Below are 16,452 nucleotides of genomic sequence, written 5' to 3'. Positions count from 1 at the left end.
CTTATTGTAAAATAAAAATCAAGAAGTATCAATTTTTAGATAAATTTATAAAGTAAAATGTTCAAGATAACTTATAAATAAGCCAGTATTCTATTTTCAAAATAATTTTTTTAAAACCACATTTTCCAGCAAAACACCACACTTCAGTACAACTTTATATTCATTAATGTTGATATTCTCTCCAGTGAGCATTCCCTATGCTCATAGCAAAGATCATTGATCATAGTCCATCTATGCATTTTCATCAGGGGCACTCTTGTTCTCCCATTAACCCTTTGCAGGGCACCTACTCAATGTGTTGGGAGGTCTTCTGTTCTTTTTCATTTTTCTTTTATTTTCTCCTCCTCCTCCTCCTTCTCCTTCTTCTTCATCTTCTTTTTTTACCATTCTGCAGATGGCAGCAATGCACATTAGCAGTCCATACCTTGCTATTGACCAGTCCTAGGTTATCTCTTAGAAGTTTCCTTGGAAACATAAATGAAGGAATGTATGGAGAAACACAATTTTGTGGAACATTTGTCAACTTGTACTTCAGTGCTCATGGTAAGCATTTGCAAAAACCAACTTGGAATAATTGAAGCTTATGCACCAACATCTTTTAAAAAGTATTAATAGAGAGAAAAGCACTACTAATAAGAGCTAGCATTTCTCTAAAACTTCAGGTTTGCAAAAGGCTTTTACAAATATTATCTCATGTGAGGTTCACAACTACCCTGAGAAGTAAGTGCTATTATAACCCCCATTTTACTGTTGAGGAAACTAGGGCAGACAGAGTTTAAGTGAACTGCTTAGGGTCACATAGCTGGAGTCTGAGGTAAAATCTGAATTCAGATCTTCCTGACTCTAGACTCTAACCACTGAGCCATCTAGCTGCCTAAGAGCTCAATAAAACCCTCCAAATGAAATCAACATTAATTTTGGTATGTGGTGACTTCAATGCAAGGGAAATGTGTGAATTGTAAGAAACATATTGGAAAACATGGATCAGAAATAAGGAATAAGACAATCCAAAGATTTGTAGACTGCACAGAAACCTTGCACCTATACATTATGAAGATTTCTGTGAAAAGATCAAGGTGTTATACATGGTGAACACATAATAAAATCATTGTTTCTTAGCAACAGTGGGCAAAAAACACCTCAGGTCAGGTTACAGAAGAAAGTATATATAAGGTAATTAGTCATTTCGGAGGGTTACTAGTAGCAGGATTAGTAATGTAGTAGGGGTGGAGGGGTGGGGAAGGAGCCAGGAAAGGCCTCATATAAGAAGAGGAAGGAGGGATACTAGGATGTGAACATGAGAAGAGGGTGCATTCCAGGCATTGGGAACAAACTGGGCAAATGAATGAAAATGGAAAACAAAATGTGAGGTACAAGGATTATCAAATAAGCTAGTTTGAGCAAGCTGGGGGATCATGCAATAAGCCTGGACAGGTGGGCTGAAGCCAAATTGTAAAGGAATTTTTATGATTTAATATTTTATTTCCCCCAAATTACATGTAAAAATAATTTTGACATTCCTCTCTTTTAAATTTTGAGCTCCAAATTTTCTCTCCTCTCCCCCCCTCCCCCGGAATTTTAAGTTCCAAGTGGAGTTTTTTTTTTTTTTTAAATAAAAAAAATGTTGTTATTTTGGAGGGGGAAGGCAGGGCAATTGGAGTTAAGTGACTTAGCCAAGGTCACATGGCTAGTATGTGTTGTGTCTGAGGCCAGATCCTAATTCAGGTCCTCCCGACTCCAGAGTTGGTGCTCTATTCACTGCACCACCTGGCCGCCCGCGAAGTTTGTTTTTAATGATAAAGGCAATTTGAAGGCTGTTGCAGCTTTGCGAGCAGGGGAAGGTCATGGTCAGATTTGTACTTTAGTAATATTCTTTTGATGGCGATGTTGAAGATGCACTAGAGAGAGAACAGACTTGAGGTGGGGAGACCAAATAAAGGTTACTACAATATTGCAGGTTAGAGGTGATGCAGGCTTGCACTAGTTGGGGTTGGGGGTGGGGATGGGGGGGGGGGGGAGCTGCATACGTGGAGATAAGAGGAGGAATGTGAGGGACCTTCTGGATGTAGAATCAATAAGATCTAATGACTGATCGGATGTGGGGAAGACCAGTCCAAAGTTGCAAACTGGGTGAAGAGAGGATAATGGTCCATTTGACAGAAATAGGGGAAATTAGGAAGGAAGCAGTTTTGGAGGGAAAGATATTGAGTTTTCTTAAAATAGGAGGAAAAATTTTAAGACGTTGGTTCACACACAATTTTTCACTTATCTGATGCATAAAGAGGGTCACACCTATCCTGAGACCCGCCCCCCCCCTCCCCGCCACAACTCCTCTAGACTCCTTAACCCTTTACCTCGACTTGTACGTTCTTATATATTACAGCCTCGAAGTCGAGGTTCTGTAATGGTTGAGAAGCATCTACGCTTCCCCTTACCTCCTCGTAGTGGAACTGGAGCATGGCACGGTGGGCTTGATTTATTCTTGTTAGACACTGTTAAATTCTTTTGAGTTATTTACACGTGAATTGTAGTCGCCAGTAGATGGCAATGTCGCCTGGGAAATTCCCCGAAAAGGCAACTTTGGGATTCGAAAAACTCATGGTGGGACCATAGATCCTTGTAAGTTAAGAGGCGCCTTGCTTTTTTTTTTTTCTTTTTAAATAGTATTTTATTTTTTTTCCCCCCAATTACATGTAAGGGCAGTTTTTAGCATTTTTTATATGAAATTTTGAGTTCCAAATTTTTCTCCCTCCCTTTCCTTCACCCCTCCCTAAGATGGTAAGCAATTTGATATCGGTTATATATGTGCAATCATGTTAAACATCTTTCCACATTTGTTGTGAAAGGAGAAACAGAACAAAAGGTGAAAAAAGATGATAAAAATACTTTCACTGCCCTTACTTGAACCCAGATCTTGCTAACTCAGAGGACAGTTTTACTATCCAACACAAGTAATGGTGACTCTCCTCTTAAAAGAACTCATTTCAATTCTTTTTTTTTTTTTTTAAAGCAATTGGGGTTAAGTAACTTGCTCAAGGTTACACGGCCAAGTGTTTCTGGGTGTGGTGCTGAGTGTCTGAGCCCGGGATTCGATCTCCAGGTCATCCCAACACTGGAGCCAGTGCTCTTACTTGCTGAGCCACCTGGACGCCCCAAACTCATTTCAATTCTTAATCATTTTAAATACAAGAAGCTTAAACCAGTTTCCTTCTACTTTTTCCCTTAATCTGAGTTCTGTCACTTTGACACTTTTCCCCCATCATTTTAACTGTGTAATTATAGCACACAGATGGTCTCGTGGATTAGCCTTATATAATATATATCCTTGGGTGATGAGCAAATGACAATGTCTATTGGGATTTTTATTTAACAACTGTGAAATTAACAACAGTTCAGGCTTTTCTTTTGCAAAATGCTTTGCTTTCATGGTGATTTAAAAAGAACAACAATAAACGGGAGCCTATTAAAACCCTAACATATGCACTTACTGAATTTTTTATTGTCACATCTATTTAAGTTGAAAACTTCCTCAGGAAAGATAAGAAAAGGCATGCTTTTATTTTTTTTATTTAAATAGTATTTTATTTTTTTCCTTCAATTACATACCAAGATAATTTTTAGCATTCATTTTAACAAGATTTCAAGTTCCAAAGTTTTCTCCCTCCCTCCCTTCCTTCTCTCCTCTCCTGAAAATAGTAGGCAGTTTGATAGAGTTTATACGGTTGCTATCATCATAATTGTGGAAGAAGAAACAGATCAAAAAGAAATAAAACCATGAGAAAGAATAAAGTGAAAACATTCTTCCATCTGTATTCTGAGTCTATCACTTCTTTATCTGGATATGGATAGCATCTTTCTTTCTTTCTTTCTTTCTTTCTTTCTTTCTTTCTTTCTTTCTGCTTTTTGGAGGTCAATTGGGGTTAAGTGTGTCAAGTGATGAGGCCACATTTGAATTCAGGTTCTCCTGACTCCAGAGCCAGTGCTCTATTCACTTCACCACCTAGCCGCCCTTAGCATTTTTCTTTATGATACCTTTCTACTTGTCTTGGAACATTGTGTTGCTGAGAAGAGTTGAGTTATTTATAGTTGATCTTCACACAATGTTGTCAATATTGTGTACAATGTTTTTCTGGTTCCTGCTCATTTCACTTTGCTTCAGTTTGTACAAGTTTTTCTAGGTTGTTGTTTTTTTAATTCATCTGTTTATCATTTCTTATTTTTTTTAATTTGAATCAAAGCTTTATTCCTTTTTTTAAAAAAGTTAATTTATTGGGGTGGGGGTAGGGAAAGACGGAGAGAAATTTTGTAACTCCGAATCTTGTGGAAATGAACGTTGAAAGCTAAAAATAGACAAATAAAAGTTTATTTATTTTTTAGTTTTCAACATTCACTTCCATAAGTTTAAAATTTTCTCCCCTCCCCAGGATGGCATGCAATCTGATATAGGCTCTCTATATATATTACTATTAAACATATTTTCACATCAGTGATGTTGTATAGAAGAATTAGAATGAATGGAACCATGAAAAAGAAAAAAAAGCAGAGAAAAAAGAAAATAGTCTGCTTCACTCTGCATTCAGACTCCATAGTTCTTTCTCTGAATGTGGATGGCATTTTCTTTTTTTATTTATTTTTATTTAAATTTTATTTTTTAAATTAATTTATGTTTATTTATAGTTTACATCATTCATTTCCACAAGATTTTGAATGACAAATTTTCTCCCCGTCTTTCCCCTACCCACACCCCAAAACAGTGATCCCACTGTATACCCCCTCCCTCACTCTGCTCTCTCCTATATCCTCACCCATTTCCCCTCCAACTTTCCAGTAGGGCATGGTGAATCTCCATACCCCAGTGCCTGTATATCTTATTTCCTAGTTGCATGCAAAATAATAATAATAATAATAATAATAATAATAATTTTTTTAAACATTTGATTTTAGAACTTTGAATTCCAGATTCATTCCCTTCTTCCCTTGTCACCCACCCTTACTGGGGAGATAAGCAATTCAGTATTAGGTTGTACATGTGTAGCTATGCAAAACATTTCCATAGTGGATATATTGTGAAAGACTGACTATATTTCCCTCCATCCTATCCTGCCCCTCACTTGTTCCATTTTCTACTTTGACCCTGTCCCTTTTCAAAAGTTGGTGCTTCTAACTTCCCTCCCCCCCCCAACCTGCTGTCCCCTCCATCATCCCCCCTCTCATCCCCTTCCCTCCTACTCTCCTGTAGGGTGAGATACCCTATTTAGTGTGTATGTCATTCCCTCCCTAAGCCAAATTCAAGGTTGATTCATTCCCTTTTGCCTTCCTGTTCTTCCCCTCCATTGTAACAGTTTTCCCTTGCCTCTTCTACATAAGATAATTTACTCCATTCTGTCTCTCCCCATCTCCTCTCATTATATTCCTCTCTCACTCTCAATTTCATCTTTTAAGTATCATCCCTTCCTATTCAATTGGTCCTATGCCCTCTGTCTATGTATACCTGTAGACATATACACACACTCATATATATGTATTCATATGCCTATATACCCTCCTATATAGACATATATGTATGTATACATACATATATATTTATATATATACATCTATATTCCTTCAACTATCCTCATATTGAGAAAAGTTTCATAAGTTACAATTATTGTTTTTCCATGTAGTTCAACTTTGATAAGTTCCTTATGATTTCTTTTTCCTATTTACCTCATGCTTCTCTTGCTTCTTGTATCTGAATGTCAAATTTTCTATTCAACTCTGGTTTTTTCATCAAGAAAGCTTGAAAAGGGGCGGCCAGGTAGCATAGCAAGTAAGAGCACCGGCTCCAGTGTCAGAATGACCTGGAGATTGAATTCCAGGCTCAGACACTTAGCACCCACCCAGAAACACCTGGCTGTGTAACCTTGAGCAAGTTACTTAACCCTGATTGCTAAAAAAAAAAAAAAAAAAAGAAAGCTTGAAAGTCCTCTATTTCACCAAATGATCATATTTTCTCCTGAAACATGATACTCAGTTTTGCTGGGTAGGTGATTCTTGGTTTTAATCTCAGATCTTTTGATCTCTGGAATATCATATTCTAAGCCCTTTGATCCCTTAATGTAGAAGCTGCCAGATCCTGTGTTATCCTGATCGAGTTTCCACAATATTCAAATTGTTTCTTCTTGGCTGCTTGTAATATTTTCTCCTTGATCTGGTAACTACAGGACTTGGCTATAATATTCCTAGGAGTTTTCTTTTTTGGATCTTTTTCAAGAGGTGATCAGTAAATTCTTTCAACCTCTATTTGCCCTCTGGTTCTAAAACCTCAGGGCAATTTTCCTTGAGAATTTCTTGAAGGATGATTTCTAGGTTCTTTTTTTGATCGTGGCTTCAGATCAATAATTTTTAAATTACCTCTCCTGGATCTATTTTCCAGATCAGTGGTTTTTTCAGTGAGATATTTCACATTCCCTTCTATTTTTTCATTTGTTTGGATCTGCTTAATAGTATCTTGATTTCTCATAAAGTCACTAGCTTCCATTTGCTCCAGTCTAATTCTGAAGGAATGATTCTCTTCAGTGAGCTTTTGAGATTCTTTTTCCATCTGGCATATTTGGCCTTTTAAGGCATGCTTTTCCTCATTGCCTTTTTGAGCCTCTTTTGCCATTTGAGTTAGTTTATTTTTTTAAGGTGTTATTTTCTTCATTCAGGTTGTTGACTCTCTTTTCATGATTTTCTTGCATCATTCTAATTTCTCTCCCAATTTTTCTTCCACTTCTCTTATTTGTTTTATTTTTTTGCTTTTTTTGGAGGGCAATTGGGGTTAAGTGACTTGCCCAAAGTCACACGGCTAGTAATTGTGTCAAGTGTCTGAGACCAGATTTGAATTCAGGTCCTCCTGACTCCAGGGCCAGTGCTCTATTCACTGCACCACCTAGCCGCCCTCTTATTTGGTTTTCAAAATCTTTCTTAAGTTCCTCTATGGCCGGTAAGCAGTTCATGTTTTTCTTGGAAGCTTTTGGTGCAGGAGTTCTGACTTCATTATCTTCATCCCACTCCATGCTTTGATCCCCTTTGTTCCCAAAAAAGGAATCTAGAGTTGGATTGCTGTGCCTGCTTTGCTTCCTTTGCTTGCTCATGTTGCCACTCAATTACTTGACTTTTGAGCTGCAACCATGAAGACAACAAACAAGATATATAATACATATGTGTATTTGTGTGTACAATATATATGCATTAATATGATAATATATTATGCACATTATATATATGTATATGTGTGTGTATACACACACATACAATAAATTGGAGAGAGTCAACAGAGGGAAGGCATTAGCATCAAGGGAGACCAGGAAAGACTTCTTGTACAGGTGATTTTAGCAGAGACTTCAAGAAGCCAAGAGGCAGAGATGAGGAAGGAGAATATTTCAGGCAGAGAGGGCAGCTGGTGAAAATTCCAAGAGTCTGGAGATGGAATGTCTACCTTGAGGAATAGTAAGGAGGCCAGTGTTACTGGATTACAAAGGACATTAGGGGAGAAGATGGAGAGAGAGGAGTGAGGTGTAAGAAGACCCTTCATCATTCCACAATACTAGCCCCTCATTTATTCATGACTGCAAGACCACTCAGCAAGTCTCCACATGTGGGAACTGAAACCAAGCAAGACATATCACACATACTATGAAATAGAACAAAGGGTGCAGAATTAAATGAATTCCTGAATTAAAATCTGACCTTGACCTCAGGCAAGTCATTTAACCTTGTTTGCCTCAGACTTCCTCCTTTGTAAAATGAACTAGAAAAGGAAATGGCAAATCATTCCACTATTTTTGTCAAGAAGATCCTAAATGGGGTCATCAAGTCTCAGAAGCAAACCTAGCCCAAGGTTCCATGTACTTGCCAAGAAAGTCATTTCAACATTCTGTAAAGGGGATGGACAAGGGATGGTGGTGGTGGTGATGACTCTGCATTGGCATTAGGATCAATCTCTCCATCCACTGTGCCTTGATGCCCCAACACAGATTTTTTAAACGTCCCTTTGTCTTTATCATTATTCTACAACTTGAGCCTTCCTAAGCTTCAGCATTCCTGACCCTATTCTTACAATACCATGCCACTATTTTGTATTATTTTTCTGTTACCAGCTCTTGGTTCCATCTTCTATACATTTTTTAAAAAATTTAAGTTTGTCAGTCAAATCCCTGTGTGTCCATGGCAGTTTCTTCTCAATTTATTCCTCCACAGCATAATTTTCTTTCTTATCTGATTCATTCTTTATATTATCATTCAAGGCAGCTTGGTGATATGGTGGATAGAATGAGAAACTTGGAGTAAAGAAATGACTGTTTAATCATTTCAGTCGTGTATGACTTGATGACCCCATTTAGGATTTTCTTGACAAAAATAGTGGAATGATTTGCCATTTCCTTTTCTAGTTCATTTTACAAAGGAGGAAACTGAGGCAAACAAGGTTAAGTGACTTGCCTGAGGTCAAGGTCAGATTTTAATTCAGGAAGATAAGCGGTCCTGACTCTAGGCCCAATATTCTATCTACTGTTCCACCTAGCTGCCCCTGGAGTAAAGAACACTTGGATTCAAATCCTACTTTGTACACTAACTATCTGTATGACTCTGAGCAGGTCACTTAATCTCTCTTAGTCTGTTTCTTCATCTGTAAAACTGAGATAATAGTATCTACTGCACAGGGTTATTGTGAGGATCAAGCGAGATACTCTATGTAAAGCCCTTTCATACTTTAAACACACATGTGTGCACATGCATACATATGTGCACACACATATGCACACATGCACACACATACACATACACACAATTGGAGATAGTCACAGAAGGAAGGCACTAACTTTAAGAGAGACCAGGAAAGACTTCTTGTAGAGGTGAGATTTCATCTGAGACCCCAAGAAGCCAAGAGGCAACATAAGTGTCAACTACTATTAATATTTTGTTGTTGTTAATAAGAGCTTTCCAACCCCCCTGTGCCAACTTCCCTTGAATAATTTTAGGCTGTGAGATACTAAATATGTCTCTGATCTCTTTTTTTTTTCTTTCCAAGCTCTATCTATTCTTGATTCTCTGAACTTTCTCTACAATGCTATAGTAGCCTCTGGAAGTTCTCTGCCCTGGGGCCTTCTTATACTGGAAGTATGTGATCTCTGTCCCTTTGGCCCCTTCCTTTGGTTGGTTGATTCTCCCAGAACCTCGTTTTTGGTTTTTTTTTTGTCTTTTTGGATGGAGGAAAGGCAGGGCAATTGGGGTTAAGTGACTTGCCCAAGGTCACACAGCTAGTAAGTGTTAAGTGTCTGAGGCTGGATTTGAACTCAGGTCCTCTTGACTCCAAGGCCAGAGCTCTATTCACTGTGCCACCTACCTGCCCCCAGAACCTCCATTTTTAAAAAAGTGCCCAGGCCAGCTAAGCCTTCATCTCAGCTCTTCAGATTTTCACTACTTCTCCCCCAGCCCTAACCCCCACCCTCAATTTTCAGCTCTCTTTTATGCTTTCTTTCCCCATTAAAAAGTAAGCTCTTCAAGGCCAGGGATTGCATTTCTTTCTACTCATATTTTAATTTTAGGTACTTAGTACAATGCCTGATAACATAATTAATACTTGCTGAATGCTTACTCCTTGAAATCTCTCTCCAAAATCTAAATAGGTGTATACTATGCTTGACTTCTTTCTCCTTCTTGGTCATGAACTCTGAAATGTAAGAGTCACTTCCTCCTAAGGTTCCCATCATTTCTACTTCCACAACCAGTTCTTTTTTTTGGGGTTAGAATCTGGTCTAGAAAGGCTGTTCCTCTCATTGTTTTCTTCACATAATAGGAACTAGGTGTTTGTTGAATTGAATTGAATGAAATTGTCATTAAGGAAAGTAAAGGATTAGCCCTTGCTTTGCTTTCATCTCAGAGAAAGTTCCAGCAAAGGTTTCAAGAGTTAACATCCACCTTCACTACCGTGCTTCTGAGCCAGGTTGGTGAATTGTTTCCCAAATTTCTGAATAACTGCTTTCTTCCAGCCAGCTTGTCTTTGCCTATATATAACATCATTTCTTTTTCTCCCTCCCTTGGTGCTTACTCATATACTCTCCTCAATGGTCCCGCATTCCCATCCCACTGACCCTATTCTTGAATTTCCCTTCAAGTTTATCTTCTTGATATACAAAAGGAAAAAAGAAAAAAAAAGTACAATGCTATTCTACTGTCTATATAATTTCATTGGTACCTTTTGAATGAGGCATGTTATTTTTTTGCCCACATTTATTTTATTTTTAATTTATGGAATAAAACAAGCATTTCCATAACATAGTTCAATAAAAAAAAAAGTGACTGCACCTTAAATTGCATATCTATTGTGTACAACTTCCTATTACTTTTACATATATAATAAATTTATCATATAAGTTTCTTTAGTCTTTCCCCCTCCTTCCCTAGAGATGACTAGCATCAGACACGAATGTTTGTGTGCATGTATGTAAATACACACTGCTATTTATCAGTTCTTTCTCTGTATGTGATAATGTATTAAACTGCCTATACTCTTTGACCTGGCAACACCACTACTAGGTCTATTTCCAAAGATGATTAGGAAATGTTCAATGGGACATGTCATTTCAAAGCTATATTCTGGGCACAAGATTCATTCTACCAATTCCCACTTGTATCTTTGAGGTTGGACTTAAGTCCTTTTATTAAGATTCGCTGATTTATCTTATTTATTACTCTTACTTTGTGCGTTTAGAATTACAGGATCATAGATTTATATCTGGAAGATGCCTTAGAGGTCATGTAGTCCAATTCTTTAACTTTACAGATAAACAAACCAAGGCCTTATAAGGGTTAAGTGACTCACCCAAGTTCTCACTGGTCATAAGGAGAGACTGTTCATTTTACACATTAGCCTTTCTGAGAAGAATCACAAAAATTCACCCTACAAGTCTTTTGAATTCGTCTGTCATTTTATATTCTTCCTTCCAGAAACATACTTGGGAAAGTGGATGGGGCTTTGCCCCAGGATACCAACAACTTCCCTAAGGTGACCACTATGGCCCCCTACTGGCCCAAACCAATGCACAGAGCAATTACCTTCTCAGCTGCCATCTCTAAGATTTGAACCTAGTTTCTTCACTCCATAGCCAGAAGCCTTTCCACCATGCCATGCTGCCTGCCTGACATTTTTTTTCTGGTCAATTTATTTATTTCAACAATCTGTCAAAAGGATCCCCAAAAACAAATGTTATTTTACATTTTCTTAGTTAAAACACACACACAATCTGTTAAATTTGACTATAAAAACAGTCCTTGCGCTTACCCCTTCTGCCTGTCACAGCCCACTCTACAAAGAAGAATCTATCTCTTCATTTATTTGGAGCCAGTGGACAGCAGGGCAATCAGACCTGATGAGGCACTCATGGATAAGATGTAGTTCACTGTTGGGTTGAAGTTCTTCAGGATAAAGAAAGAAGTAATAGTGACCAAGACCAGGAAAAGGGTGTTATTGTAGAAGATGGAGAAGGTGGTAGCTTCATAATCAGCCAATTCATTCTTCTTCCACAGGATTCTCTCGTCTTTCTCTTCCCAAGACATCTTCCTGTTGTTGGCCTCTGAAAGTTTGTTAGTCCCTTCTTTGGAGACAGCGTCCTCTCTCTTCTGGGCGACCTTGTGTTTAAGGACAAACTTGACAAGAACTTGTATGCAAAAGCTACCGGGTAAGTGCTGACCAGAGTCATGACGCTGTAGAGGACCGCACGAGGTCCATGTGCCATATTCGCCAGTAGAGCCAGATGGGGATGGCCGACACGATGAAGGTGTTCCCGAAAAAGAGCGCCGACGACGTGGCCGAGAGGTTGTGGCTGAAGTCCTGGAGGAGCAGGTCCTCCTCCGACTGCTGACTGCTGCTTGAGGCCACCCTTGGGAGCCATAGCGGGACCGGGACGCAAGAGGACACGGCCGGCTCCGCAGCGATCCGCGGCAGCTGGGCGCAGGCACGGAGCTCGGGAGAGCCCGGGCCCGCGCTCCGCCCCTCGCGGCCGCCCCTCCTGACATTTTAATACAGACATCTGAGACAATGACTTTTATAATTCACTCATCTCTTGGATATTATCTTCTGTGAATTTTTATTACTCCCTAGTCATGATCATCTTCGATTGCACTTGCTACATGAAAGTCAATCAAGGTCCCTGTGGTTCCACTGATCATTCCTGCGACTTCCTAAACCAAGACGCATCTCTCTGGCCACCACACGACTTAGGAGTTGTCTCCTCCATTAGGATATAAGTTTTTTGAGGGCAGGAATTTTGTCACCTTATATTTCTATTTCCCACATTTTGTGTGGTGCTTGGTACATGGTAAAATTTAATAAATGGTTTTTAATTCATGCATACATTCATACATTTGTTCATAACCAGCAGTTTTTACTATCATGTAAGGGTTAGAGGTTTACTAGAAAGTCAAAATAAAAAGTCTGTGACCTCTCTCCCCAGTAATCTAGGTAGGATGAGTCATTCCCCAGTTGACAAATGTCAAAGGACATGAACAGGCAGTTTTTTGATGAAGAAATATGAAAAAAAATCTCTAAATCATTATTGATTAGAGAAATGCAAATTAAAACGACTTTGAGATATCATCTCACATTTATGAGATTGACTAAAATTATAGAAGGGGAAAATAACAAATATTGGAGATGTGGAAAAATTGGGACTTTAATATTCTGTTGGTAGTGAACTGATCCAACGATTTTGGCAGAGCAATTTGGAATTATGCCCAAAGAGTTATAAAATTGTGTATACCCTTTGACCTAGCAATACCCCTATTATATCTGTTTCCCAAGGGGATCAGGAAAAAAGGAAAATTATTTTTATGTTCTAAAATGTTTACAGCAGGTCTCTGTGGTGGGAAAGAACTGGACATTGAGGGGGTGTCTATCAATTGGGAAATGGCTAAACAAGTCATAGTATGTGATTGTGATGGAATACTACTGTGCTATAAGAAATGGTGAACTGGATTAATTTTAGACAAACAATGAAAGACTTGCGTGAAATAATGAAAAGTGAAGTGAGCAGAACTGAGGCAATGTTGTATACAGTAACAGTAATATTTGAATAAATATTATTCAAAGAATAATTGTGAAAACCAAGTTATTCTGAGTACTCTACTCAAATCAACTATAAAGGACCTATAAAGGAGGATGCTATCCATCTCCAGAGAAAGAACTAATAAGGAAAAGTTTACATAGTATGGTTTTACATACATTTATAAACCTGTGTCAAATGGTGGCCTTCTCTAGTGTAGGGAGGGAGAGAGGGAGACAGTTCAGAACTTAAAATGTAATAAAAATAAATTAATTAAATTTAAAAAATAATCTAGGTAGGACAATTCTTTTCAGACCATACCTTCTCTTCTTCCACTGGGTACCCCAGGAGATGTGACTTCTTGGTCCATGCCAAATCCTGCCCTCACTACACTTTGGAAACCAGACCTTCCCTGTGCTCTGAGCTACCTGAATTTATTCCACCAGTAACTCCATTAACCTAAGAGTACAGTTGTCCTGAGTTGCAGGGTTTGTCTACCTCTGCTATGTGGAGTTTACAAAAATTATTAATAAAATCAGCTAACTCATTCCTTCCTCTCCACCCACCCATCCATCATGAAACTCAATTTTGTGGTCTTAAAAATAGTTTACATTATGACCTACAGAACTTCAAATCCCATTAACTATTCCTTCTTTTCTTTGAAGCACTAGGGTTATATACTCATCTGTCTTGACAAACATACGTTTGTCATTTTCTGGGGAACAGACCCAAATGGATTAATCCAAAGAGGAAAATCTACCCTAGGAGTTCTGAATAAACTCTAAAAACCTTTAATATTTTAATCTCTGGTTCAACTATCTGAGAGATCTGGTCATTTAATCACTGAGCAGCCTACAGCTAAATATTCTACCCACAGCCCAATCCCCAGTAACCTGACCCACTTTTATTGTTTTTGCCACTGAATGTGGATACCCTGTCCCTAGCACCCAATCTCATTTTCCCCTCTCTACTCTGCCACACACTTTCAAAAGACTAAGTATGCTTCTAGAATGTATTCACAACAACAACAAAAAAAAGAGTAACTGGAAATGGTGTTAAGGGATTACAGAAACTCAAAGGTACATAAAAAGAAATCTTTCCATTTTGAGCTGGACAGCTCTCCAGTTTACTAAATCTAACCAGTTATCTAGCCTTCCTCACAGTTACAGAGGGATCAAGCCCTATGCCACATGACACATGTTAGGATGGAAATGATGAGGGAACAGTGGTCTAATGATATAGAGAAATTAAGTTTGTGCAAATAATTAAGTTATCATTGGTTATAGTGAAATTAGCATTATTCATTTTAAAAGTTGATATAGTTTTTATATGAGTGAATAAATTGTATCCTTAGTGTTTCAAGCTACAGGAAACTGGAGGTTCTATAGAAAAAACAAAGAAGAACCAAATGCTGATGTGATAAAGACCACTGTGGACTTACTTGATCAAAAAGGGCCATGAATCAAAGTAACGATCCCCATTTGATTATTATGAGTTAGTGTACAGGTGCTTATGAAATTTTGACTCTGGTTAGTTGTAAATAGCTATTATAAGATACCTTGCTGCTGAATTAAAGACAATGACTTCCTAGGGTTGGATGTATCATGATGGAAGGACCTTAGAAGTTACATAAAGTATTCTAAGGTCTTGGGAGGGGAGAAGAACTGATTGAGTTCAATATAAGACCTACATAACATATTTCTTTTGTACAGTGCTGATCCTTATGGACAATAAGCCATTGTGATAACCAATTAGAAGTTGAAGTCTCTATGATATTTTAGTGTGTGTGTATGGGAGATGGAGAATTTAGCCAACGGTAACGGGGATGGCTATATAGCTATATAACTTTTGGGTAAGAAGGTCCCAGGACAAAGTACATTTGCAATTTCCCCAGTCTCCTCTCACTAAATCCTCTTGGTTTTAATGTTTCTTCTGCCTTGGATTGGATATACCCAACTTCCTAAATTGATCCTATTATTTTGCAACTTGCACCAAACTCTCAGTCAGTCATAAGTCACTACCCCTATTTGGTTGAGCTCCAATCTGGACCCACAGAATGCTATGTGACTGTTAACTAATTTTTTCCTCCTCCTTCAGCCAAGGGGGAGTATGGGGTGAGGGAACCATTATTATGTAGTTTTACACACCATCTAATATTAAATTGACATGTGTTTCCATCATCTAAACCAGAATAATTGGTCCCAAATGTTTACAAAGACATGCCTCATTAACTATGTATTTTTTGTGAAATACTTATTTTTATTGTTTATTTTTCTGATTAACAAGCATTTTTTCTACTACACCCCTATATCCCAATGAAAAAAGAAAGAAAAACAAAACTATTGTAAAAAATATGCATAGTCAAAAAAAAAAAACTACAGTAGCCATGTCCAAAAATGTGTCTCATTCAGCATCTTGTGATCATTGCCTCTCTGTCAGGAGAGGTCAGGAGATGGGGAACATATCCTGGTTCCTGGTTGTTGTGCTCATCAGAGTTCTTAAGTCTATCACAGTTGTTTGTATTTTACTTATTTATCTATTTGTTTGTTTGTTTATTTATTGTCTTTTTGGAGGAAGGCAGGGCAATTGGGGTTAAGTGACTTGCCCAAGGTCACACAACTGGTTAGTGTTAAGTGTCTGATGCCAGATTTGAACTCAGGTCCTCCTGATTCCAGGACTGGCACTCGATTCACTGCACCACCTAGCTGCCCCTGTTGTTTGCATTTATAATGTTGTTTTTATATACTCCATTCATTGTGCTGACAAAAATTTTGAAAATGGGAAGATAAATGAATTCTATTTAACAAACTATTTGTTAAGTGCCTACTACATCCAAGGCACTGTGCTGAGTGTTGATGGTAAAATCATCTCTAGCCTCAAGGAGCTTGTTTTTGTCTCCTGGGAAAAGATAGGATGTAACATGTATATAGTAATTAGGTAAATATGACAAGCAAGGGATGTTGGGGCAAAGTAGAGAGGCAGAGAAATTGCTCAAGAAATATTTGAAGTGAGAGAGAACATCCTCATCTGAGGAGATCAGGGAAGACTTTATAGAGAAGACTTTGGGAAACCATTAGTAGTCCACTTTAGTTGAATGCAAAGTTCGTGAAAAGGCACAATATGAAGCAACTGGAAAGGTAGGCTGAGGCCAGATTGCATTGCATTTTGTCTTAGAGAAATTGGGCAGGGGCGGCTAGATGGTGCAGTGAATAGAGCGCCGGGCCTGGAGTCAGGAGGACCTGAATTCAAATGTGACCTCAGACACTCAACACAAAAACTAGTCGTGTGACCTCGGGCAAGTCACTTAACCCCAAAAGTTTTGCCCTCAAAAAAAAAAAGAAATTGGGCAGCTACTCAAGGTTTCTGAGCAGGAGAATGGCATAAT

The 16,452-nt window shown here is 38.3% G+C and overlaps 1 pseudogene; it reads right to left on the bottom strand.

The window, feature by feature from the left end:
* Nucleotides 1-11,171: 11,171 nt before the first annotated feature.
* LOC138143678 (translocon-associated protein subunit gamma pseudogene) lies at nucleotides 11,172-11,918 on the bottom strand (annotated as a pseudogene).
* Nucleotides 11,919-16,452: the final 4,534 nt, after the last annotated feature.

The sequence above is a fragment of the Petaurus breviceps genome, unplaced genomic scaffold, assembly GCF_028583685.1.
Source record: "Petaurus breviceps papuanus isolate PSGF00001 unplaced genomic scaffold, PetGlider_PUasm1.0 90654, whole genome shotgun sequence".
Taxonomy (NCBI): Eukaryota; Metazoa; Chordata; class Mammalia; order Diprotodontia; family Petauridae; genus Petaurus; species Petaurus breviceps.
This window is presented reverse-complemented; position numbering and strand designations above follow the sequence as displayed.